The sequence below is a fragment of the Bos taurus genome, chromosome 14, assembly GCF_002263795.3.
Source record: "Bos taurus isolate L1 Dominette 01449 registration number 42190680 breed Hereford chromosome 14, ARS-UCD2.0, whole genome shotgun sequence".
In the NCBI taxonomy this organism is placed as follows: Eukaryota; Metazoa; Chordata; class Mammalia; order Artiodactyla; family Bovidae; genus Bos; species Bos taurus.
Genome location: NC_037341.1, coordinates 6,976,523 through 7,003,267, shown reverse-complemented (window position 1 = coordinate 7,003,267; position 26,745 = coordinate 6,976,523). Strand labels below are relative to the sequence as shown.

The following is a 26,745-nucleotide window of genomic DNA, read 5'->3' as shown; positions in this document are numbered from 1 at the left end:
CTTTCAAAATAAGTAATTTTACATTTCTTCTTTTTAATTTACGAAGTCAAAGATAGAACATTTTATATTTGCTTCAAGAAAAAAAGAACATCTAGATTTGCTTTTTTTATATCCCTATTGCATTCATCTGCTTGGCTTTGGTCCAGCGTTCCACTCTGTCAAAATCGTTTTAAATCTTGACATTGTCAGTTATTGCCTTTGCCGTCTTTCCTGGCTTTACATCACCTGTCTTTTAAGCTTTCACCAAGCCCTTGACAAAACCTGCAATTTAGGACTACTTTATCAGTTATCAGGTTAGGTGTATGTGGTGGGAAACTCTAAATCAGTGCCTCTCAAGCTTTATTGAGTATACGAATTACCTGGAGAGCTTGTCAAAACACAGATTCCCGGGCCCCAGAGCAGCTCTGTACTGGTGACTGAGAATCTGTGTAGAGATAGTGCAGAATAGGGCTGTCCTAAATAGTGATGCTGAAGCTGAAGCTCTAATACTTTGGCCACACAATGCAAAGAGCTGACTCATTGGAAAAGACTCTGATGCTGGGAAAGATTGAAGGCAAAAGGGGAGGGGAGTGGCAGAGGATGAGATGGTTAGACAGTATCACCTACTCAATGGACATGAATTTGAACAAACTCCAGGAAACAGTGAAAGACAGGGAAGCCTGGCATGCTGCAGTCCATGAGGTCACAAAGAGCTGGACATAACTTAGCGACTGAATAACAACAAGTTGTTAATCAAGTTAATGGTTTATTTTGGTGGCTTAATCAAGTTAATGATTTATTTTCTCTTATGTTAAAGAAATTCATAGGCAGCTGATTCGGGGCTGGTACTGTGGTGTCAGAGCCTAGACTCCTTCTGTCTCCTTTCTGCTGTACATGGCATGCAGTTTCCTATTCCAAAATGGTTGCTTGAGCTCCAGCCATTGTGTCCACTTTCAAGTCAGTAGGAATGATGAAGGTGGTGAGTCCACTCTTTTTAAGGATGTGTTCCAGAAGTGCATGGCATTTCCACTTATATCTTTCTTGAGAAGAACTTGGTCATTTAGCCAAATCACACAAGTTAAACTGGGCGTGGAGTTAGCTGTGGGCTCCTGGGCACGAAAGCTTTTTTTGTCTGCTGTTTCTTGTAAGCAAGACTGCAGCCTCCATGTCCTTCCCTGAGTTCCAAACAGCTGCTAATCAAAGGAGGAGGAGCAAAAAAACCACAAGGCAAGATTAAAGGGACCTGAGAAACTCATGGAGATTAGGAGACTGAGGCCCGGCACACACCCTAATTTGTCTAAAATCCCACCCTTGAAGTACTGCTGTAAAAGTCCTCACCGAATCCTCCTGAGTTGGGACACGTAGTTTTTTTTAAGGCAGGAGCCCACTGTGTCCCCTTTTTCTTTGCAAAACAATTGTTGTTCAGTCACTAAATTGTGTCCAACTCTTTGCAACCCCATGGACTGCAGCATGCCAAGCTTCCCTGTCCTTCATTATTTCCCAGAGTTTGCTCAAAGTCATGTGCATTGAGTTGGTGACACCATCCAACCATCTCACCCTCTGTCGTCCCCTTTTCCTCCTGCCCTCAATCTTTCCTAGCGTCAGTAACTTTTCCAATGAGTCCAGCTCTTCATATCAGGTGGCCAAAGTACTGGAGCTTCAGCTTCAGCATCAGTCCTTCCAATGAATATTCAGGGTTGATTTTCTTTAGGATTGACCTGTTTGATCTTCTCGCAGTCCAAGGGACTCTCAAGAGTCTTCTCCAGCACCACAGTTTGAAAGCATCAATTCTTCAGCACTCAGCCTTCTTTAAAGCTCTCCTTTTCTACTCTATCTCTGGGATTTGCTTCGGCACAGGTGCACAGAGAGGCCAAGCTTTCAGTAACGCTTGGGCCCATGAGATTGTGAAGGTCTTATGACCAACCTGTCAAGCACATTCCAACCCCTGCTTGCAGTGGGTCAGCTCCTATTTGAAGGCCAAAGAAAGTCGTGTGACCAAGACCAAGGTAAGCGGCAGACTTGTCCCACAAGGGAGTAAATATTTTGGAATGCATTTTAATCTCCCCCAAGCCCGTAGGCAGATGCACTGGTGTGGAACGAGCACTAAAGTGAGAACCAGGAGTCCTGAGTTCTGGGTCCAGATCTGCTGTTAATGGTTTGTGTGACCTTGGACACACTACTAATCCTTTCCAGATCTCTGAAACCTTTTCAGGCTTTGGGCTTAAGAAGCTATGGCTTGAAAAAACAAGTCACTGCCTCTCAAACTTCTAATCTCCTCTCAATGTAGCTTAGTCTCTTTACTTATTCCAAGCAAAAACACACACTTTAGAGCCCCTTCACCGCTGGACAAGCGGCCAGGATTCTGTTAATGATCAAACTGGAGCAACGCGCAGCTGGTCTCGCTGGTCACCGGAAGCTCAGGAAGAAATGAAGCCACTGGGAAAAACCACTGATGCCGTGACCTTCTGCTCACAGGGCCCCAGTGCAGGCCAAAGACAGGTGAGCTTTAATTTTAGTGATTTATGATAATGCCTCTGAGTGCACGGGTAAACATGCCACGGTTTATTTTGCAGAATTAATGAAGTCTGATTAATCTTTCAGTCCCCAGCAGATTCTGTTCTGAGAAATGAAGCGAGACTGTCAGGCTTTTGTGTGAATTATGGAGGGAGGATTCACAGCCCTTGGAATCATCTGGAATCCTCACAAGGCGATCTTTCAAGTCCGGAGCATCTCCAGGTAGAGGCTTTGCTGTCTTTAGGCTGGATGACTGCCGACTAGGGAGAGACCCTTTGAAGAAGACACTGCAATACACTAACAGCCGCTGCAGTTGAGTGAGCTGTTACCATGTCAGGCTCTCTGCATGGTCCTTTGCATGCAGCATCATCCCAGTTATTATAAAGAGCACCCATTTTATTTCCACATTTTTTTTTAAAGCTTTATTTTAGTTGGAGGATAATTACTTTACAATATTGTGGTGGTTTTTGCCATACATCACTATGAATCGGCCAAGGCATACATGTGTCCCCTCCATCCTGTACCCCCTCCCACCTGCCTCCCCACCACATCCCTCTGGGTATTCATAGAGCACTGGCTCTGGGTTTGCGTCACACATCAAACTCCTGCTGGTTGTCTACTTTACCTACAGTCATGTATGCGTTTCAGTGCTATTCTCTTAAATCATCCCACCCTCTCCTTCTCCCACTGAGTCCAAAAGTCTGTTCTTTATGTGTGTCTCCTTTGCGGCCATGCAAATAAGGTTGTCAGTACCGTCCTTCTAGATTTCACATCAGTTCAGTTCAGTTCAGTCTCTCAGTTGTCCCCGACTTTTTGCGACCCCATGAATCGCAGCACACCAGGCCTCCCTGTCCATCACCAACTCCCAGAGTTCACTCAAACTCATGTGCATTGAGTCGGTGATGCCATCCAGCCATCTCATCTTCTGTCGTCCCCTTCTCCTCCTGCCCCCAATCCCTCCCAGTATCAGAGTCTTTTCCAATGAGTCAACTCTTTGCATGAGGTGGCCAAAGTATTGGAGTTTCAGCTTTAGCATCAGTCCTTCCAAAGAAATCCCAGGGCTGATCTCCTTCAGAATGGACTGGTTGGATCTCCTTGCAGTCCAAGGGACTCTCAAGAGTCTTCTCCAACACCACAGTTCAAAACCATCAATTCTTCGGAGCTCAGCTTTCTTCACAGTCCAGCTCTCACATCCATACATACATGACCACTGGAAAAACCATAGCCTTGACTAGACAGACCTTTGTTGGCAAAGTAATATCTCTGCTTTTCAATATGCTGTCTAGGTTGGTCATAACTTTCCTTCCAAGGAGTAAGCGTCTTTTAATTTCATGGCTGCAGTCACCATCTGCAGTGATTTTGGAGCCCAACAAAGTAAAGTCTGACACTGTTTTCACTGTTTCCCCATCTATCTGCCATGAAGTGATGGGACCAGATGCCATGATCTTCGTTTTCTGAATGTTGAGCTTTAAGCTAACTTTTTCACTCTCCTCTTTCACTTTTATCAAGAGGCTCTTTAGTTCTTCTTCACTTTCTGCCATAAGGGTGGTATCATCTGTATATCTGAGGTTATTGATATTTCTCCTGGCAATCTTGATTCCAGCTTGTGCTTCTTTCAGCCCAGCGTTTCTCATGATGTACTCTGCATATAAGTTAAATAAGCAGGGTGACAATATACGGCCTTGACGGACTCCTTTTCCTATTTGGAACCAGTCTGTTGTTCCATGTCCAGTTCTAACTGTTGCTTCCTGACCTGCATACAGGTTTCTCAAGAGGCAGGTCAGATGGTCTGGTATTCCCATCTCTTTCAGAATGTTCCACAGTTTATCGTGATCCACACAGTCAAAGGCTTTGGCATAGTCAATAAAGCAGAAATAGATGTTTTTCTGGAACTCTCTTGCTTTTTCGATAATCCTGCTGATGTTGGCAATTTGATCTCTGGTTCCTCTGCCTTTTCTAAATCCAGCTTGAACATCTGGAAGTTCACGGTTCATGTACTGCTGAAGCCTGGCTTGGAGAATTTTGAGCATTACTTTACTAGCATGTGAGATGAGTGCAATTGTGTGGTAGTTTGAGCATTCTTTGGCATTGCCTTTCTTTGGGATTGGAATGAAAACTGACCTTTTCCAGTCCTGTGGCCACTACTGAGTTTTCCAAATTTGCTGGCATATTGAGTGCAGTACTTTCACAGCATCATCTTTTAGGATTTGAAATAGCTCAACTGGAATTCCATCACCTCCACTAGCTTTATTCGTAGTGATGCTTTCTAAGGCCCACTTGACTTCACATTCCAGGATGTCTGGCTCTAGGTGAGTGATCACACCATCATGATTATCTGGGTCATGAAGATCTTTTTTGTATAGTTCTTCTGTGTATTCTTGCCACCTCTTCTTAATATCTTCTGCTTCTGTTAGGTCCATACCATTTCTGTCCTTTATCGAGCCCATCTTTGCATGAAATGTTTCCTTGGTATCTCTAATTTTCTTGAAGAGATCTATTCTATTGTCTTCCTCTATTTCTTTGCATTGATCGCTGAGAAAGGCTTTCTTATCTCTCCTTTCTATTCTTTGGAACTCTGCATTCAGATGGGTATATCTTTCCCTTTCTCCTTTGCTTTTCGCTTCTCTTCTTTTCACAGCTATTTGTAAGGCCTCCTCAGACAGCCATTTTGCTTTTTTTCATTTCTTTTCCATGGGGATGGTCTTGATCCCTGTCTCCTGTACAATGTCACGAACCTCTGTCCATAGTTCATCAGGCACTCTGTCTATAAGATCTAGTCCCTTAAATCTATTTCTCACTTCCACTGTATAATCATAAGGGATTTGATTTAGGTCATACCTGAATAGTCTAGTGGTTTTCCCTACTTTCTTCAATTTAAGTGTAAATTTGGCAATAAGGAGTTCATGGTCTGAGCCACAGTCAGCTCCCAGTCTTGTTTTTGCTGACTATATACAGCTTCTCCATCTTTGGCTGCAAAGAATATAATCAATCTGATTTTGGTGTTGACCATCTGGTGATATCCATGTGTAGAGTCTTCTCTTGTGTTGTTGGAAGAGGGTGTTTGCTATGACCAGTTCATTCTCTTGGCAAAACTCTATTAATCTTTGCCCTGCTTCATTCCATATTCCAAGGCCAAATTTGCCTGTTACTCCAGGTGTTTCTTGACTTCCTACTTTTGCATTCCAGTCCCCTATAATGAAAAGGACATCTTTTTTGGGTATTAGTTCTAAAAGGTCTTGTAGGTCTTCATAGAACCATTCAACTTCAGCTTCTTCAGCATTACTGGTGGGGGCATAGGCTTGGATTACCATGATATTGAATGGTTTGCCTTGGAAATGAAAAGAGATCATTCTGTCGTTTTTGAGATTGCATCCAAGTACTGCATTTGGGACTCTTTTGTTGACCATCATGGCCACTCCATTTCTTCTAAGCGATTCCTGCCCACAGTAGTAGATATAATGGTCATCTGAGTTAATTCACCCATTCCAGTCCATTTTCGTTTGCTGATTCCTAGAATGTTGACGTTCACTCTTGCCATCTCCTGTTGACCACTTCCATTTTGCCTTGATTCATGGACCTGAAATTCCAGGTTCCTATGCAATATTGCTCTTTACAGCATCAGACCTTATGTGTTAATATATAATATTTGTCTTTCTCTTTCTGACTTCACTCTGTATAATAGGCTCTAGGTTCATCTACCTCATTAAAACTGACTCAAATGTGTTCCTTTTCATAGCTGAGTAATATTCCATTGTGTATATGTACCACAACTTTCTTATCCATTTATCCGCCAATAGACATCTAGGTTGCTTCCAGGTCCTAGCTATTGTAAATAGAAGAGCTTCCATTTGGATAGATATCAGCTGAAGCCCTGGTCTCACAATTTAAAAGCTGAGTGACTTTGGTTGTGTATCCTGGACACTGTGCCCCTCACCATATCTTCCATCCCCAACTTCTCTGCCTACCTAAGTTCTACCACATGGATCATTCCAGTATGTTGACCTCTCACACTTTAGTGGGAGAGATAAACATGTAAATAGCAAAAGTATATTGAAAATAAGACTCATGAACCCATGGGTGGCTCCGTGCTCCAGGCTGAAGAATTCGATTTATCTATTCTTACAACACTGGGGCTAAACGTCTCTGAAAAGAACTGGAGGTTATGAAGACCCACCTCAGGATTTGTGGTGACTGTTATTGAGATGCGCATGTGAGATGGAGGAGGTTATAACACAGTGGGGAGGGCCTTGTGATAGCAATCAGGAGAGCTGAATTTGAGTCCTGATTCTGTTGAATCAAAGTGTGTGATTTCGGAAAAAGTCATTTTTCAAATCTCAGTTCCCTCACCCATCAAGTGGAGAATGTTAATACCTGACTTTGGCACAGACTTCTTACAGAGATCCTGGGAGGTAAAAGCTGTCAATGATCACCAACTCCATTGTACAGGTGGAGAAACTGAGCACCAAAATGTAAGAGACGGAACAGAGGAAACACGGGCCTCCAACCTCATGTTGCGCCACTGTTCTCTGCGCTCTCTCTGCTCAGTGATGCTGGCGTATGGTCCTTCCCTTAAATAAGCCAAGCTCATTCCCCCTCAGGGCCTTTGCCCTTGCTGTTTCCTCTCCCTAGAATGTTCTTTCCCCAGATCTTCATGTTCTTCAAGGTTGGCCCCTTGCCCCTCAAGTCTCAGCTCAGACATAGCTTGCTCAGCAGATGTCCATAGACACCCATCAGAGGTGTCAAATATCGTATGTTAACACGTACATATGGAATCCTTCTCCCAGGCTCCCTTTAGCATGTTATATTGCTGTATTTTCACATAGCGTTCTCACTTCCTGAGATTATCTTATTTACTTGTTGGCTTGTTTTCCTTTCTTTCTTTTTAAAATTTATTTATTTATTAGGCTTTTCTGGGTCTCAGTTGTGGCATACATGGGTGCATGCTAAGCTGGTCCAGTCATGTCTGACTCTGCAACCCTATCGACTGCAGCCCGCCAGGCTCCTCTGTCCATGAGATTCTCCAGGCAAGAGACCGAAGTGGGTTGCTGTGCCCTCCTCCCTCGATTGAACCTGCATCTCTTATGTCTCCTGCATTGGCAGGTGGGTTCTTTACCACCAGCACCACCTGGGCAGCCCTGTGGCATATGGGTTTGTTTTTTTTTTTTTTTTAAGCAGTGGCATGTAGAATCTTTCATTGTGGCATGTGGGATCTAGTTCCTTAATCAGTGTTGAACCCAGGCCCCCTGCGTTGGGAGCTCAGAGTCTTAGCCACTGGACCACCAGGGAAATCTCCCATTTTTCAATTGTTTTGTTTTTTTCTTTTTGATATTGTTTTTCATCGTTTCCATTCTCAGACATTCATGTGGAGCTTGTTGTACACTGAATGTTTGTATCTCTTCTTAAATTCATAGAAGCCCTAACATCCAGTGTGGCTGTATTTGAACATGGGGACTGTAAGGAAGTAGAAAAGGTTACTTGAGGTCATAAGGATGGGTCCCTGACCCAATAGGATTAATATCCTTTTAAGAAGAGTCCCCAGGACACTGACTCCACCTTCCCAGCCCCCACTCCACCCCTTCTCTCTTTTTGTCTTCACGTGAAGTCACTGCAGGAAAGTGATTCTGTGAAAAGTGAAGTCGCTCAGTTGTGTCCGACTCTTAGCAACCCCATGGACTACAGCCCACCAGGCCCTCCATCCATGGGGTTTTCCAGGCAAGAGTACTGGAGTGGGGTGCCATTGCCAGGAAAGTGACTCTAAAAGCCAGAAAAACAGCTCTCATCAGAAACCCGGACTCCTGAGTCTTCAGAACTGGGAGAAGACGAATGGCTGTTGTTGTTACCACTCAGTCTACGGTATTTTATTATGGAAGCTTTTGCTGCCTAAGACGGAGTGGATTCATACATGCTTCTTGAGTTGAAGTCATAACACACCACAGTCCCTGTAATGGGAGAAGAATGGAGTGGAGGCAGGGTGGGACCATTTCCAAAGGGTGATGGAAAAATGAGCCTAGTCAAAGTTAGTAGGTGTCTAGAAAAGCACAGGGGGTAAACTTATCCGTTTATTATATTCTTTCAAGAGAATTTTTAAATTCTTAAAAATTTTTTACCTTTATTGAAATGTAATTGACATATAAGATTGTGTAAGTTTAAAGTCCTCGGTGTGTTGATTTGACACTCTTATATGTTGAAAATGATTATTCCCCTAGTGTTAGTTAGCACCTCCATCACAGCAGATAATTACTGTTTCCTTTTTGTAATGAGAACATTTAAGATCGCTCTCTGAGCAACTTTCAGGTGTATACTATAGTATTATTAACTGTACGCACCATACTGTACATTACTGTACATTAGTTCCCCAGAACTTATTCATCTTATAACTACAAGTTTGGACTGCTTTGACCAACATCCACCTCCGCCCCGAATCCCTAGTGCCTGGTAATCACAACTCCACTTTCTGTTTCTGTGAGTACAGTTTTTATAGAATCCACAGAAAAGTGATATCGTACAACTTTGTCTTTCTCTGCCTGACTTAGCATAATGCCCTCTACTTCATCTATGTTGTAAAGGCAGGACTTCCTTCTTTCCTGTGGCTGAATCATATTCCATTTTTCTCTATCTCTGCCTCTGTCTGTATCTCCAGTCATCCCCATCGGTATCCACGGGGATGTGGTTCCAGGAGCCCCCATATGTACCAAATCTTAGGATGCTCAAGTCTCATGTCAGCCCTCCGTGTCCATGGTCCTGCATCCATGGATTCAACCAACCATGGATCGTATAGTTTTTGTTGTTGTTTAGTTGCTAAGTCTTTTGAGACCCCATGGACTCCTCTGTCCGTTGGATTCTGCAGGCAAGAAAACGGCAGTGGGTTGCCATTAGTACCGTACACAAAAATGTCTGATGTCTCGTCTCACATATTTTCGCTGTTTCGAGAGATTTGCCCCATCGAATACTTCTTAACTTGAATGACTATTCCCTTCTTGATCATTTAGGTGAAATTGTTTTTCTAGTGACAGTGGCCTTCTATCTTGTACCTCATCTTAGAGACAGGGTAGTTTTTGTTTGTCTCGATGGGGCAAATCTCTCAAACAGCGAAAATACGTAAGACGAGACATCAGACGTTTTTGTGTACAGTAGTCGTGGCAACCCAGTCCAGAATTCTTGCCTGGAGAATCCCATGGATGGAGAAGCCTGTCGAGTTACAGTCCGTGGTTTCAGAAAGAGTCAGACACGACTGGGCGACTAACACACACAATAATGATCTAATGAAACTAATAAAGATCCACTGCTTAAGTTGCCAAAAGAATTGTTGCTCAGCTTCTACAGATATTTAGAGGATGGTCTCAAGAGTGAACAAAATATGGCTTCTTAATGTGTGCAGAAATTTTGCTGAAGGAAAGGAATAAAGTGAATGATCTGGTGGGGAAACGCATTAACTAGCTTTGATTATAATCCATGGTGATGTCCATGGTAGAAAACAGTGATGACTTCTCTAAATAAGGTCTCTCGGTCCGTGACACAGTTCCAGCACTCTTGTCTTTGAAGTCTTCGAAGTACTGGATATTTACTGTTTATGCCATTTCTCTAACAACTTTGCACGTGATCCCCACTCAGAGATGTGGGTTCGAGTCCCAGCTCTGGCACCTAGTAGGCTGAGTCAGTTAGCCACTGTTCACGTCTTGTGATACTTCCTTCTAATCTTTGTCTTATGCATTTTTCATTACTGAGATATTATTGCATAATTTTGCAACCTGCCTTTCTCACCTAAATTAAGCTCTTCGTGTCTCCATTTTACTGAAAGCTCTTTTTTTTTTTTTTAAGATTTTTTTTTTTTGATGTGGACCATTTTTTAAATCTTTATTGAATTTGTTACAATATTGCTTCTTTTTTATGTTCTGTTTTTTTTTTTTTTGGCCCAGAGGCATGTGGGATCTTAGTTCCCTGACCAGGGATCAAAGCTGTACACACTGCACTGGAAAGAGAAGTGGTTCTTAACCACTGGACCACCAGGGAAGTCCCACAAGCTCCTCTTTATGTTTTAATTTCAGTGACTGCTTATGATACATTTGCATAGACATGCCATGATCTTCATGTCTGTGCCTCTGCTATCAGAGCAATTTTGAACAGGAAATGGCATGATTAGATTAATGCTGGTAGCTGTCAAGAGAGTGGTAGCAGGTTGGGAGGGACCAGGGTGACTGAGAGCTACTTTTATTACATGATTATTGTTGGTGGAATCAGAGCAGTTTTGTGCAAGAGGACCCTAAGGATCTTTTAGTCCTATGCCCTCCTTTTATGGTTGAAGAATCAATCAGGGATTCAGACAGGAAGAGTAACTTCACCAGGGTCTCCAGCCTCAGCTGGGGCTCCCTAACACCCAGTCCAGTGCTCTTTCTAGTCCGGTCCAGCCTGGAATCACAGCCAAGTGGTGGCTGAACATCATCTAAAACCCACTCCCAGGGGACTATTTCATTAGCAAATAGAGATCTAGTCTTGAAATATATTTGGTGGTTCATTTTTTTTTTTTTAACAAATTGTCAGTGTGATTAGTAATTACTGGCTGCTGGCTGAAAATAATTTCCTGCCTACCCAAACAAAGCAAATTAAGGAGAACAAATGATGTAACCCTGTTCAGAAAAAAAAAAAAAAAAAAAGCCATTGAAACGTTCCCCAAAGAGAAGAAGCTATTATTATCCCAGACTTATAAATGGGAAGATGAGAATAGGAAGGCTGGACAACTTGTCCAGAGTGATCAGCCCAAATTAGAAGCCAGAGCTCCTGATGGCTACCCAAGGACGAGACCTCAGCTGACAGTCTGGCTTTGTCGGCTACCGGGAAAGCCAAGTTAAACAGGACGTAATTAGGGGCAAAATTCCATGCTTTCTCCTGCTCTGTGACCCCCTGACTGAGAAGTTCTTGCCAAATTTCTTGGCTGCTCTATCAACCTTCTGACCCCCATGCAGTCAGCAGGATGAGGCAGAAACATCGGGGGTGAATAAAACTCTTCCACTGCTCCCTGACCACGGCCCACTGGGCAAGTGGCTTCATCTTTCAGACCTCAGATGGCCCATCTGGAAAGGGGGATAAGAAGTCATTGCCCGCCCAGCTCAGTGATCCAACATGTAAAGTGAGAGTACCTTCCCAAAACGCGTTTGCCTGGCTCCTCGGCTGGCAGGTGATAGAATGCCCATTCGAAAGAGTCTAGGCAGGGACTTCCCTGGTGGTCCAGTGGCTGGGATTCTGCTTTCCCAGTGCAGGGGGCCCAGGTTCGATTCCTGGTCAGGGGACTAGATCCCACATTTGGCAACTAAGAGTTCAGATGCCGCAAATAAAAGGTCCTGCATACTACAACTGAGATCAGAGATCCCACGTGCCGAGACAGAGGCCCAGAGCAGCCAAAGAAAACAGATACTTAAAAGCAAACAAACGAAAACAGAACAAGAAAACCCCAAAACAAAAGAGGTTAGGTAAAGGGAAAATTTACAGCAAGAACTTGGTATCAGCAGTGAGAACCTTTCCCTGCAAAAGTTAGGGTAATAATTGGGACTTCCCTGGCCGGCCAGTGGTTAGGACTTTGCATTTCCAATGCAGGGATGTGGGTTCTATCCCTGGTCAGGGAACCAAGATCCCATGCTGTCTGGCATGGGCAAAACAAATTAGGATAATAATAATAATAGGATTTTCTTCCGGTTCCTACTAGACAGGAAGCTCAAGCCTTGTATAACTTATCTCATTAAATCCTGGTAAACTATGAGATACCACATTTTATCAATCCTACTTGATACTGGAGTCAACCAAAGCCTTATGACCAGGATGCCATCAGATAGAACTGCAAGGCTGGATTCTCAAACCCAAGGCTCCAGGCTTCCACTCTTCTGCTGGGTTTGAGGAATGAGAGACAGGCATTTGTAAAGTGCTCACGTCCTGGCATTGTGACAGTTTTTTGAGAGAGGTATAATTATCCCTGATTGGCAGCTGAGAAAAGCGAAGCTGCCTCCACACGACAAAAGTATGTGTCCCATCTTGGGAGTTTGGATTCAAAGGAGCAGGCGCGTCATGTACGCTGTTCCTTATGGTTTGGGTTCAAACCCAGTCAGCGGGCAAGTGTGTCCGTGACTGAAAGAAAAGCAACTTGACCTTGGTTGACTTACACTGAAGGCCTGCAAGCTGAGGACGGTGGTTTCTTAGGCTTTGAGTTTAACTGTGTGAATTATTAATAAATGGACGTTTTCTGAGCAGTCTCTGTGAGTGAGGCCCTGCACCGCTCAGTCATGTTTGCCTCCTCCTTTAAGACTCACAGCGACTCTGTGGGATGGTGTTATTTCCACTTAATAGATGAGGAAACTGAGGCTCAGGGGGTTTAAGTGACATGTCCTAGATCATGGAGATAATAAACAACAGAGATGGGGGTTGGATCCACAAACGTCAGATTCTGGATTTAAGACACTTTCTATTATTCCTCAGTGGTTTCTTTGGAATCAGCATTGGAAACCTTCTAGGTTCCTGGTTAATAGAACAAAAACAGACCACAGAGATGCTTTATATCCCACTGAATTTCAGAAGATCAGACTGGAAACTTAGTGGTCCTTAAGTTTTGGGGAGGAGTTCCAAAATTCTTTGACATTTTTCTCTGATTTATGATTTATTTATCATTTTCTCTATTTTAATGCACATAGCACAGATACACAGATTCTTGCTCAAAGTCTTGGGGGGAAATTGCCCTTTCCCTCATTTCCTTATGCCTTCACCTCAAGTGTGAATTTAGTATAATGTAAGGAAGTAATATAGTATACTTGCCACTAGAGTATGAGTTCCTGAGTTCCTATCTTAGTCATGGTTCTCCAGAGGAACAACTAATAAGGTGTGTGTGTGTGTCTGTGTGTGTATATATTCATCCATTCATCTATCTATTTCTATCTAGCTGTCTATCTATCCATTCTATTTTTCTGCCTATTTATTTTTCTGGCTTTATCTATCTACTTACCTACCTGCCTACCTGTCTATCTCTCTGGAGGCAGAGAGTTATTTTAATGAATTGGCTCATGTGATTGTGGAGGCTGACAAGACCAAAGCTTGCAGGACAAGCAGGCAGGCTGGAGACCCAAGAAAGAGTCGATACTGTGGCTTGAGGGCAAACGCATCTGGAGGCAGAATTTTCTCTTCTTCCAGGAACCTCAGTCTTTTCTCTGTCTTCAACTGATTGGATGAAGCCCACCCACATTACAGAGGGTCATCGACTTTGTTCAAAGTCTGCTAATTTGAATGGCAAGCACATCTAACAAATACCTTCACAGCAAAACATCTGGGCACTATGGCCAGCCAAGCGGATTCATAAGATTGGCCCAGCCAAGCAGATTCATAAGATTGACCCTCGAAGGTCCTCAAAGCCAACCCTGAATTTCACCTGACTCTGTGTTCCCACAGCTAGACACTGTGCCCTGCACAGTGGGTACTCAGGGCATGCATGTGTATGAATGAGTCAAATTCTAAAGCTCCCAGGATGACCTTGGAGGAAGCAAGGAAAGAGAAAGAATATTATGCTCAGCCCAGAAGAGTGGACGTGAGTCTCAGAAATAACTGGGCATCCTTGAAGAGTTGTGGATTAGGGAGGTGAATGTGGCAGTGACTCGTAGGGACCTTGGCAAAGGTGTGGGCTCCCATGACCTTGCAGGTGTGTCCCATCAGAGCAATCCTGGCAGGGATTCCTGCCCACTGAGACCTGCAGAGCGGGGAGGAGGCTGGACTGGAGCCTGGCTGTCGGGAGGTCTGGTCTTTGTGCCATCTCTGCCACCAACAGGCTGTGTGCCCTTGGCAGATTGCCTCACCTCTCTGGACTCAGCCCTTGCTTCAGTGGTTGGGTCAGCAAGTGGCCATCGGTAGGTAGGATCCAGGCTGCAATGGGGTTAATTGATTCAGGTCAATTTTTAAAAGCAGTTTGTTCCATCCCTGGGTTGGGAAGAGTCCCTGGAGAAGGCAATGGCAACCCACTCCAGTATTCTTGCCTGGGAAATCCCCATGGGCAGAGGAGCCTGGTGGGCTACAGTCCATGGGGTTGCAAAGAGTCGGACACAACTTAGCAACTAAACAAGAAGAAGTAAATGGCCAATATTTAAAAAAAAAAAAAAAAAAGTGGATAGATTTCACACACAAAAAAATGGCTTCTGTGAGAAACTGCAAAGGGCTAACAAGTCTGGGCCTGACTTTACTGGGTGGCCAGGGCAGCCGGCCAAAGCTGATGGGCTCTCTCCTCTGTGGCAGAGAGGCTGCAGGCGGCCACCAGGCAGCCCTGAGCAGCACGGCTGACATTGCTGCTTCTCTATTACCTGCCAGAGTGAGGTAGCTTATGTGCATCTCATAGGCAACACTCCAAGACCCTGAGCAGCCTTGGAGTAGGGTGAGCACTGGGCTGGGGCTGACCCAGGGCGGGGAGAGGGGAGCGAGAAGGACCACCTTCTCCGGTCAGTTGCCGGCTCCCAGCCAGGACAACACTGAATCAGCTTTTCACTCATTTTCTGTCCTAGGAGTTCTTATGGGACATGATTTTAAATATGCATCTTGACACCTTCAAGAGTTTGGGAAGGGACTTCCCTGGTGGTCCAGCGTTTAAGCCTTCACCTTCCAATGCAGGGAGTGTGTGTTTAATCCCTGGTTGGGGAACTAAGATCCCATATGACGTGGGGCCCAAAATCCAAAATACATTGTAACAAGTTCAATAAAGACTTTTTAAGAGAATATATTGTTTAAAAAAGAAGAGTTTGGGAAGATTTTGTTTGTCTCCTGAGATTATTCAAATTTGAGGAAATGTGGACTAGCAGTTCATCCACAAGCTTAGTCACAGCTCTTCACTGTATGAGGATGCCCAGGATGTGGCCTTATTACCTGCTGCAGGTGACCTTCTGAGTCCTCATTCTCCTTCAAAGATCTGTAATTGCTCAGTGAGAAGGACATTTCTGGACTGCTGTCTTTGGTGATGAGTGACAGAAAGCCCACGTGAAACGGATCAGATACAGGGGAAAATGTATTAGAAAGACTTTCACTCATAACCCGAGTACGAACTTTGGGGAAATGTGGGATTATGGCTCTGATCTCAAGGAGTGTAGGCTCAGTCTGAAGGGCAAGGGGAGCCCATGAGAAAGGTAGTTACATTTGATTCCTGCGTGGAAAGCATGTGAGACTTGGAGGCAGACAAACCCGGCTTGTTGTCCACTAGCTTAGCTAGCAGTGTGAAGTCTCAGTGTTTTCATCTTTAAGACAACTTCCTTCCTTGCAGGCCTGTTTTGGGAATTACTTGGCAACCTCCTGGGACACAATAGGAGCTTAAGGTATGCCAGCTGTGGTCGTTATTATTCCACTACCCAGATGGGGAGTCTAGAGGTGCTGAGGGCCCTGTTGTCTGGGGGTCTGGACAGGGTTCAGAAAGGAGATGGGCTTCAGCTGGGTCTTGGGGGGTGGGGAGCCACCTCGGGGGAGAACACAGTGTGTGCAGGGGTAAGGCAGGGGCCAGGTCACTGTGCGTTCGGTGGATAGGGCACACTGGCCTGACTGGAGAGTTGGGTTCACACGGGGGCAGCTGGTTAGAACAACACTTGGCCCTTGTGACAGCTGGTTAGAACTGCCCTGTAATCCTCGCTGAAATACCCTCCCCTTTGCCAAGTGGAAATTGGCATCCTGTGCTCTGGCCGGGGACTCTTTCTCCCTTGCCTGCGTACATGCAGCCTCGGGCAGTGGACCTGATGAATTGTCCTCATTCTCTGCCAAGTATCCAATTAAGAACTGCAAGCCTGGCACTGGCATTTCTGTGGAGCTGGCCTTCGGAGTGCCTCCAGACAGTGGGTCAGCCAGGCTGGAGGAGGGCAATGTTCAGGGTCCATGGGGACCCTCTGAGTTGGAACGGCTGCTGGCCAACTTCTCTCTGTCTCCGTGCGGACTTGAGGGACTGGGGTTTCAGAGCAGGGCTTAGACAGCTTGGGGCCCAGATCATTTTCTGTGGAGGAGCCCAGGAAGCCATGTAATGCCTACCAAGGTCACATCCGGCTGTCATTGCAGGAAACGCTGCAACTTTTCCAACAGGTGGTTGCAGCTCTTGTTTGCAAACTTCCCCGGGGTGGGGTGGGGTGGGGGAGGGGATGAAGGTGGGAGGTTGTGGGGGGCGGGGCTTACTGTCTCCCACGGCTGCCCTTCATTCTGTTGAAAGCCTTAGCAATTTGTGTTTCCTTACACTGAGTTATGAACCAACACCCATTCTTTTCTTGGGCTGATTTCTGTTTCATTTTTATCGCATGGTTACAAGGGTGGATGACATTATCTTAATAGCTCTTAACAGAGTCTAAAATCTAGGAGGAGAGACGTGTAAATAAATGATGTAGTGAAGGGAGAGGGGAAGCAATGAAGGGACTGGGGGGAAGGAGGAGGGGAGGTCCTGGCTGAGAACAGAGCCACGTCCATCTCAAGGCTCCACACTGGACACGTGTCCTCAGGGTCCCTTTGAAGAGAAGCCAAGAGGGAAAAAAAAACACTCCAGTCTTGAGACAGGAGAGCAGGTCTGGTGGAGCTGGCTCTGTAGGATTCCCCCGTAACAACCACCCGTTTGCTTTCTACTCTCTGCCAACAAGGAGTGACTCCCTTGCACTGTGACAGGTCTTCTTTCCCTCCATGGGGTGAATGAGACAGTCCCTGTCCACCAGGAGGTCACAGTCCGGCAGGAAGAGAGATCTGGAAAGGAAAGCAGGCAGATAGGAGGACACGGAGGGATGGGTGTCTACAGGTACCAAGAAAAAGACGAGGGTCTTTACCCACCCTCAAGGGTCTGCCTTTCCCACCTCACCCTCAGTCTGGGCCATCTCCTGTACTTTGCAGATAAGATCAGTGGTTGCTGTTTTTTTTAACTTTCTTGGCTGCACTGCATGGTTTTCCAATACTTGCATTGGAAGTATGGTGTCCAGTGTGAAGTCGTAACCACTGGACCATCAAGGAACTCCCAATCAGTGGACTTCTTATTTAATCTTTCCTGTTTCTTTTTTTTTTTTCCTAAGTTTTATTTTAATTTTAATTGGAGGACAAATACTTTACAATATCGTGTAGGTTTCTGCCTGCCATACTAACCTTTCTTATTTTTGCCTATTCTCGGTCAGTCGTACTTTTACTGAATAGTCATCGCACCGGGGCCTGCACTCAGTCCTTCTCATGGATGATTTCAGTTGACTGCCTACCCTCAGTCCTGTGGGTACCTGCCAGGCACTGCCAGGGGCTGGCATCTGAAGACGTCACGGCTGCACCCCTGAGCCCACTGCGGGACTGGCCCTCACAGCCTCCGTCCCTGTGTCCGGCTGACCACCATCCAGCGCCCCGACCTCCTGCCTCAGCCTCCATCCCTGTGTCCGGCTGACCACCATCCAGCCCCCCAACCTCCTGCCTCAGCCTCTGTCCCTGTGTCCGGCTGACCACCATCCAGCCCCCTGACCTCCTGCCTCAGCCTCCGTCCCTGTGTCCGGCTGACCACCATCCAGCCCCCTGACCTCCTGCCTCAGCCTCCAGCTCGCCGAGCGCACACCCGCCTCGCACAATTGACACCAGCCTTGGTCTGGAATCCCTTTCGAGGACGTTTGTGAGCCTGCCTTGTAATTCAGATCTGAGCTCAAGTTTCTCTTTCTCGGAGAGATACCCCCACCTTCCACCTCCAGGAAACCCAGTCCGTCTGCCTTTCTCTTTCTCTCAAAGGAGAAGAAACCAAGGAAGGGCCCTCTCTGTAAGAGGAGGCTGCTGGAGTCTTTACAACATCCCACACTCAGAAACCCCAGAGTCAGGGATGAAGCCTCCAGAGCCTGAGTCTAAAGGTCCAGTTTTACAGGTGGAATCCTGGTGCAGAGAGGGACGGGGCTCCACTCCCATCCGATAGGGGCTGCCCCTGACAATGGGTTTAATGCCTTTTCTCCACCTTCTAGCACTGAGCATTAATACACTGGCCCTCGGCCCTAAGCCCAGCCTTTTGTTCTCTGCTCTGGGATGCTGGGACTGGGACCCTGAAAGCACATTTCTATCCCCTCCTGCCCCTTCCTGGGAGCTCCAGATTAAGTTCTTCAGCAGCAGGTACCAGAGGGCATTGGTGAAGATACAGGAAGACGGTATCCTTGATCTGTTCCACCTCAAAGCTGTCACGACAGTTGACCCCAGGAGTTACATGGGTTCAGGTGTCAGTTTCCACACCCCAGGGGCAGCCTGAGCGTACCCTCAACAAAGAAAGGCCCCCACCAGCCAGCTGCAGCCCTTTCCTTAGACGCTCGTGTTCCAGCCCCACGGGGCCCCTCCTCGCCCTCCGAGAAGCTTCAAAGGGTTAGTAACCCTGGCCTCCACTTCCATGTCCCAGCTCTGGGTGGGCTGCTTCTGCAGCCTGTGACTTTGTGATGTCTCAGTGTCTTCCACCCCCCACCCCTCCCTTTTTTTTTTTTCAGTTCTCTCATACTTGGCTGATGATTCTTTATACCAGCATCTCCCCATTAAAGTGACTGGTAGAGTGTCTGTCTGCCAATGAGACCCTGAGACATACTACTTTTATTTTATTTCTTTTTTTTATTAGGGTAGAGTTGCTTCTGTCTGGAAAATTCCATGGGCAGAGGAGCCTGGCGGGCTGCAGTCCATGGGGCTGCAAAGAGTCAGATAAGACTGTGCGACTGAACACGTACAGAGTTGCTTGACTATCTTGTGTTAGTCTCTGCTGTGTGTGCTCAGTCGTGTCAGACTCTTTGTGACCCTATGGAGTGTAGCCCACTAGGCTCCTCTGTCCAAGGGATTGGGGATTCCCCAGGCAAGAATACTGGAGTGGGTTGGCCGTGCCTTCCTCCAGAGGATCTTCCTGACCCAGGGATCGAACCTGCCTCCCCTGGGTCTCCTGCATTGGCAGGCAGATTTTTTACCACTGAGCCACCTGGGAAGCCCTAGTTTCTGCTGTACTACTTCTTAATTTCAAGTATCATTGAAAAAGCCCTTTTGCATCCTTTTTCTCCCCTGGTCCTCATTTCCTTCTCATGAAGCAGGACTTGTTCATGTTTCCAGGGAAACTAAGGCCAGGTATCTCAGGCCCCTCAAGTAGTAAGTGGTGGGGCCAGAACTCGACTCCAGGTCCTCTGTCACCAAGGGCACTATAGGTCCTTCTGAAGCCTGGCTGCTTGACCTAGTTACAAGGGAAAAATCCAGGATTCCCACCTTGGCTTGTGAAGCTGAGGTTATTATGTGCCTTGTTCCAGGCATTATAAAACCTGTACATTAGAGCATACACTCCTTGGAAATAAAAAGCCAAGAACTAGAATTTGTTAGTAAGTGCCCATGATAAATTCCAGACTGGAGAAGACATCTTAATAAAATAGGATTATTCTATGAGGCTTACAGTTCTGCAAGGACTTTACTGTGAAAATGATGTACCTTCTTGTTTAATTCTCATTCCTCTCTACATGACATTGTAATGGTTGTATGTTTTCCATCAAGTTATTTTAGCGCTGTGCTTTTCTATATGTCTTGTATTTACAGGAGTTTTGGAGTGCATAAAGAAAATATGGGTTTATCCATAGTATTGTACCAGGGAGCAGAGTTTCTCCCTAGTTGGATAGTCTGTTGAAGTGACTGTAATCTTTACGTTGACTGGCCATTTTAAAAAGTTAGAATAGGGACTTCGCTTGTGGCACAGTGGGTAGGAATCCGCCTGCCAATGCAGGGGACATGGGTTCCACCTCTGGTCCAGGAAGCCCCCATGCTGTGGGAAACTAAAGCCCGTGCACCAGAACTGCTGCATCTGTGCGCTGCAAGTACTGAAGCCCGTGTACCTAGGGCCTGTGCTCTGCGGCGAGAGTAGCCCCCGCTCACCGCAACTAGAGAAAGCCCGTGGGCAGCAGCAAAGACTCAGCACCACCAAAAATAAATAAATGAATAAATTTTCAAAAAGTTAAAATAACGTGGCAAACTTACAGGATATTTACAAGATCCCCAGCACTATTCTAAGTACTTGCTGTATATTTACTTACATAATTTCCATATACATAAAAACCCTAAGATTGTACTGTTATCTCTTCAGCCGATGTCATTAAGCTCAAGGAGGTTGCGTAACTTGTCCAGGGTCACACGGCTGACAGATATGAGAGCTAGGACTTGACCCTGTGATACCTGGCTCCAGAATTCTTGCTCTTATTCATTAGACTGATCCTCCTTTAACTTCACTCTTTTTTCTTTTTTTTTGCATGTGCAATTGCCAGCATAGAAAAGTTACACATACAAACCTGGAAGGCGAGGCTGATCCCAGTTTGTAAAGAGTGCAGTCGCGGTGTTTCCGTGTTGCATTGACAGAGTGCTGCCAGCGTTGGCAGACCCTGCCGGTGCTGGGCAGGGTGGCACACACGGTGTGCCTCATCCCGGTTGTCTGCCTCACGTGGGATCTTAGCGTCCCGACCAGCGATCAAACCCACGCCCCTTGCATTGGAAGTGCGGAGACTTAACCACTGGACCACCAGGGAAGTTCCAGGAATTAGTGTTCAGTGGGAACAGGGTTTCAGTTCTGGAAGATGAACAATGTTCTAGAGGTGGAGGGTGATGACGTTTGCATAGCAATGCGAATGTGCTTGGTAGCACTAAGTCGTATGTTTAAAATGGTAAATTTTATGTTATGCGTCTTTCCCCACAATTTAAGATTATGTCTCACCTGCAAACCTTCCTGTCAAGGGTAAAAAGGCATTGTTTACCTTATGCTCATGGGTTCTGATGGGAGACTATCTGGGTTCAGATCCGGGCTCTAGCTGTGTGATGCAGTGGTTAGCTCTCAGCAATGCCACTTAAGCTCCCTGAGCTGTAGTTGCCACATTTGCAAAAACCAGGATAATAATAGGACCCAGTTTCCAGCATTGTTGGGAGGGTTGAGGGATGGGACACGTGGAAGGTGCTGAGCACTCGTGCCTGGCAAGGAGGAAGCAGCCGGTAAATGTCAGCTGTTGTTGGTACCTGATAAAAGATAGCACCTACCCCAGTGAGCCTAAAAAAACACCCAATACATACTCATCATTATGCGGAACATAAAGAACATAATTAAGAATCTTGGCAACTGAAACACAGCATATGGTTTCATACCTACTGTGTGATCATAAGAACAAACAACTTGTTCTTTTCCCTTTGGGTTAGTATTCAAAATTAAGGGAAAATTGCCCACAATCAAGTCTGGGCATGATGAAAATGGGTCACAGTACAAAGCCTTCCACAGTCAAATGATTCAATTAGTGTGGAAGCGGGCAAGCCCCAGTCCTGGATCCTCTTTCTGGCTCTGTCCAGCTTACAGGCCCTGTTCCCCTCTGAAGCCCCGAGCCCTTCTTGAAGGCCTTGGGATGCGACATCTGACATCGGGGGCTGATTTACCCTCTAGTAGGTCACTGTGCTGCTGACGCAAAGAAGGCCTTTCTGAGCACCCAGAGGATTAGATTCATGTTGTCGTGAGCACTTTCAGGACATAAACGTTCCCTAAATGCTAGGAGATATGTTTACAATTTGAGTATTCAACTGTAAACCCCACCCACAGTGGATTACAAACTGTGGTTGTGTAAGCATGAAGACACCCAGGCTGCCTAAGACCTGAGTGGGTGTGTGCTCAGTTGCGAAGTTGTGTCTGACTCTTCGTGACCTCATGGACTGCAGTACACCTGGCTTCCCTGTCCTTCACTATCTCCCAGAGCTTGCTCAAACTCATGTCCATTGAGTCAGTGATGCCATCCAACCATCTCATCCTCTATCACCCCCTTCTCCTCCTGCCTTCAATCTTTCCAGGCATCAGAGTCTTTTCCAGTGAGTCAGCTCTTCTAATCAGGTGGCCAAAGTATTGGAACTTCAGCTTCAACATCAGTACTTCCAGTGAAAATTCAGGACTGATTTCCTTTAGAATTGACTGGTTTGATCTCCTTGCAGTCCAAAGGACTCTCAAGAGTCTTCTTTAACACCACAATTTGAAAGCATCAATTCTTCTGCACTCAGCCTTCTTTATGGTCCAACTCTCACATCTATACATGAGTACTGGAAAAAATCAAAGATTTGACTACACAGATCTTTGTTGGCAAAGCAGTATCTCTGCTTTTTAATACACTGTCTAGGTTTGTCAGAGCTTTTCTTCCAAGAAACAAGTGTCTTTTAATTTCATGGCAGCAGTTGCTGTCTGCAGCGATTTTGCAGACCTCAGTACCATCCCCTAAGGGAAAAGTGTGTCCATCAGAAGGTTGCCTTGGCTACTGGTTGTGGTGGTGTTTACTCAGCCTTGGAGGTATGGAAAACAGTCGCGGAGCCAAATATTGTCAGGACCAGCCCACCTCTCATCAGGGAAGGAGTCATACCTGGGTCTATTCATTGACCCCTGTCCATGGTGGAGGGGGACATGCTGGACTGTGTAAGTCTGACACCGTTGTGGCTCCACTTCCGTGCTCACCAAACCTCCTTCATAGACCTATATACAGGGAAATAATGTATTGGTTATATGAACTCAAGTATTCTTTTTTTTTTGAAATTAATTTTTATTCGAGTTTATTAATAGTTGCTTTATAATGTTGTGTTAGTTTCTATTGTACAGCAAAGTGAATCAGCTATACATACCAATGTATCCCCTCTTTTTTGGATTTCTTTCCCCTTTTGGTCACCACAAGGCATGGAGTAGAATCCCCTGAGCTACACAGTAGGTTCGCATTAGTTATCTATTCTATATGTAGTAGTCTGTGTGTGTCCGTCCCAATCTCCCAGTCCCTTCCACCCTCGCGTCTCCCCAGCTGACGTCCATACATTCGCTCTCTCTGTCTGTGGCTCTTTCTATTTCGCAAATGACATCATCTGTACCATTTTTCTAGATTATTATTATTTTTCTAGACTGTTGTTAATGCACATACGTGCGTTAATATACGATATTTATTTTTCTCTTTCTGACTTACTTCACTCGATGTGATACTCTCTAGGTCCATCCGCCTCTCTACAAATGACCCAATTTCATCCCGTTTTGTGACTGAGTAATATTCTACTCTATGTACATACCACATCCTCTTTATCCATTCCTCTGTTGATGGACATTTTAGTTGCTTCTCTTGGACTCAAGTATTCCTGTTCTCATGTGTGGTAGGCAGAATAAGGCTCTCCCCCCAAGATATTCATGTTCCAATTCTTAGAACCCGTGACTAAGTTATGTTACATGGCAAATGCAAACTGAGGTTGCAGATGGAGTTAAACTGGTCTTAGAAGAGGGGGATTATCCTGGGTCGTCTGGGTGGGCATGAGATCACAGGGGTCCTTAAAGACCTTAAAGAGGCAGGTGGCAGCAGCCTGAGGTCAGAGTGACGAGATGTGAGGGGGATCCAGCCAGTGCTGCCGGCTTTGCAGATGGAGGCAGAGGGCGGCACGGCAACGAGTGCAGCCGCCTCTAGGAGCTGGAAAAGGCAGGGAAGCAGAGTCTCTCCTGGAGTCTCCGTGGGAACGTAGCCCGCCGACAGCTTGATTTTAGCCCAGTGAGTTGGGGGCCAGACTTCTGGCCTACTGAACTGTAGGATAATAAATTTCTGTTGTTTTAAGCCACTCAATGTGTTACAGCAGCAAGAGGAAACTAATACACCATGGCAGTGATTTCTCGACGTATATGAATAAACTGGCATTTTGATTTATGCTTCCATCTCAGCGTATGTGGTTTAAACTCTCCACGGACTGACAAAAATCAGATTTCTGACTCCACAAAGGTAAGCAGAGTCGGCCCCTGGAAGGCTTCTCCACTAACAGAGAGGAAGATTAATTTTCACTTATTGAGAAGGTCTACGTGTTGAGTGCTTTCAGTATATTTCCTAGAATTCTCTCTACAGCTCTATGACTTAGGTATGCTTATGCCCATTTAATGGGCTGCTCTGGTGGCCCAGCAGTAAAAGAAGCAGCCTGCAGTGCAGGAAACCAGGCGGGAGCTGCAGGTTCCATCCCTGGGTTGGGAAGATCCCCTGGAGAAGGAAATGGCAACCCACTCCAGTATTCTTGCCTGGGAAATTCCACGGATAGAGGAGCCTGGCAGGCTATAGTCCTTGGGGTTGCAAAGAGTCAGACATGACTTAGCAACTAAACAGCAACATGATGAGATAATTGTGGCTCATGCTGGACCAAATAACCTCAAAGGATCTGAATTTACAGATCATTTACTGTCTGAGTGTCCCTAACATACATGCCTCGCTGCAGTGCTGCCCCAGACAGCTCCATGTTTCAGAGAGCAATCCTTCGGGTCATGCCTTCTCAGTAAAGGACGCGGGCAGAAGCAGGACAGCATGAAGTTCCCGTCTTCATGTTCAGCTGGAGCTTTTATGTTCCATCCAGAGAAGGGGGTGGAGTGCATCCCACATATTTTGTTATTTGTAAAATGCTGCCTGAGTAATTCCGAACATTCTGTGCTAACTGTTTTACACACTGCGTACGGTTCATCACACTGTGTGTTCTGTTGTTCTCAACGACTGTTATCGTTATTTAAAAGTCTTTCTTTATCTGGCTGCACTGCGTCTCAGTTGTAGCACTGGGGATCTTCGTTGCTTCGTGTGATTTCCCTGGTTGTAGTAGCTACAGCAAATGGACTTAGCTGCCCTGAGGCGTGTGGGATCTTAGTTCCTCAACCAGGGCTCAAACCAGCATCCCCTGCATTGCAGGTGGATTCTTTACCATTGAGCCGCCAGGGCTGGAATCCATCCCCAAGCGTAGCTTCCAGCACTTGCCCTTCAGGCTGTAACCCAGCCTCTGCATTCCCCACGGCACTCAGTCTGGACCCTGGCTTGGACGAGGAGCCCCAAAGAGCTTCCTGAATGAAGCTGAGGTCGTGCATGAGGGAGAAAAGCGTGAACACCTCTCCTCGTCTTCCTGGGGTTTTGCTGGTAATGGCAGGAAGCGCTCGGCGGGCTTTCATCATCAATACCCAGTTGTGGGTATTCACATCTGGAAGGCTTCCATCACTTGTGTTCTCAAGTTGTTGCAGAGGTGGCTCACAGGTGCCTGGCAGCTTTGTTCCGAATTTTCCATCCAGATAAGCAAGTAAGTGGAGAAGCCCCTGATTCCAGCCAAACTGCAAATTGCTTGTCTCCTTCCCAAAGGAAAGAGAGAAAATGTGTCCCGAGCTGCAGCCCAAGGGAGTCAAGAGCAGGGGCTTTGGGACCAGCACCTTCCTTGAATTCATATTTTCATTTTTCTGTCGGGCTTGAAGAGACCTGGGCTTTATTTCTTTACTTATTTTTTTAAAAAGTCTTTCTATTGTGTATAATTGGTAAGCAGCCACCTTTTTAAAAAAAATTCTTTTATTTATCTTTTTATTTCTGGCCTCATTGCACAGCGTGGCATGTGGGATCTGAAGTTCTCAACCAGGAGTTGAACCCATACCCCCTACATTGGATGCGAAGAGACTTAACCACTGGCCCACCAGGGAAGCCTCCTGGGTTTTATTATTATGTGTCTCAGCAGAGCTTTCAACCTCATCACCTTCCCCACTCATGGTGTGTGTGTGTGTGTGTGTGTGTGTGTGTGTGTTAGTCATTCAGTCGTGTCCGACTTTCTGAGACCCCATGGACCGTAGCCTGCCAGGCTCCTCTGTCCATGGGATTCTCCAGGCCAGAATCCTGGAGTGTGTAACCATTCCCTTCTCCAGGGGATCTTCCCGACCCAGGGATAGAACCTGGGTCTCTCACATTGCAGGCAGATTCTTTACTGTCTGAGCCATCAGGGAAGCCCCCTGCCCACTTATGGTAGGTCCAGCAAATTCAGTTCAGCCCCAGAAGCCCTGACTGTGTGTTCGCCGTGTCTGAACCCTGAGTAGGGCTGTGGGAACACAGAGACAGCCCGGAGCGTCTTCTCCAGGGAGGACAAACTCTGGCCGGTGACCAGCCGGCACGAACAGAAGTGTTTGTTCTCTTCAAGTGGCTGAGCAGGAAAGACTTGCTGGAGAACTCACAAGAAGGGGTGGGAGGCCTGGGTCAGATGTCTCCATGTTACCCCCATCCTTGCTGTTCTCCTGGCTGCACGGACAGAAATCCAGTTGCAGATGTGGAGGCCAGAGCGCGGGGAGGTGGCGGGGTCCCCAGGACCTGGCTTCCAACCCAGTCCTCACCCCTTCTTCTGCCTGTGACCTCGGGTGCTCTCCACAGCGTCTCAGAGCCTCAGCCTTCAGCTGGCTGTGAGCTCAGGGAGACCCCAAGGCTGGGAGGCTCAGGGCAGCATCCTCTGTGCTCCTGCAGGTCAGACAGCCCCATGGAG

General features: G+C 46.2%; 2 long non-coding RNA genes across 4 annotated transcripts in view; both read left to right on the top strand.

The window, feature by feature from the left end:
- Positions 1 to 922: 922 nt before the first annotated feature.
- On the top strand, positions 923 to 8,061 carry LOC112449601 (uncharacterized). The gene is made up of 3 exons (XR_003038198.2): positions 923 to 2,478; positions 2,581 to 2,715; positions 7,398 to 8,061. It is a non-coding gene; the product is annotated as an uncharacterized lncRNA (long non-coding RNA).
- Positions 8,062 to 16,622: 8,561 nt separating this feature from the next.
- The window catches only part of LOC101903327 (uncharacterized), a 63,381-nt gene continuing 53,258 nt past the window's right edge, over positions 16,623 to 26,745 (top strand). For all 3 annotated transcript variants that reach the window (XR_009490442.1, XR_009490443.1, XR_003038197.2), the window contains exon 1: positions 16,623 to 25,533. This is a non-coding gene — a long non-coding RNA (uncharacterized lncRNA). The remainder of the gene's footprint in view (positions 25,534 to 26,745) is intronic.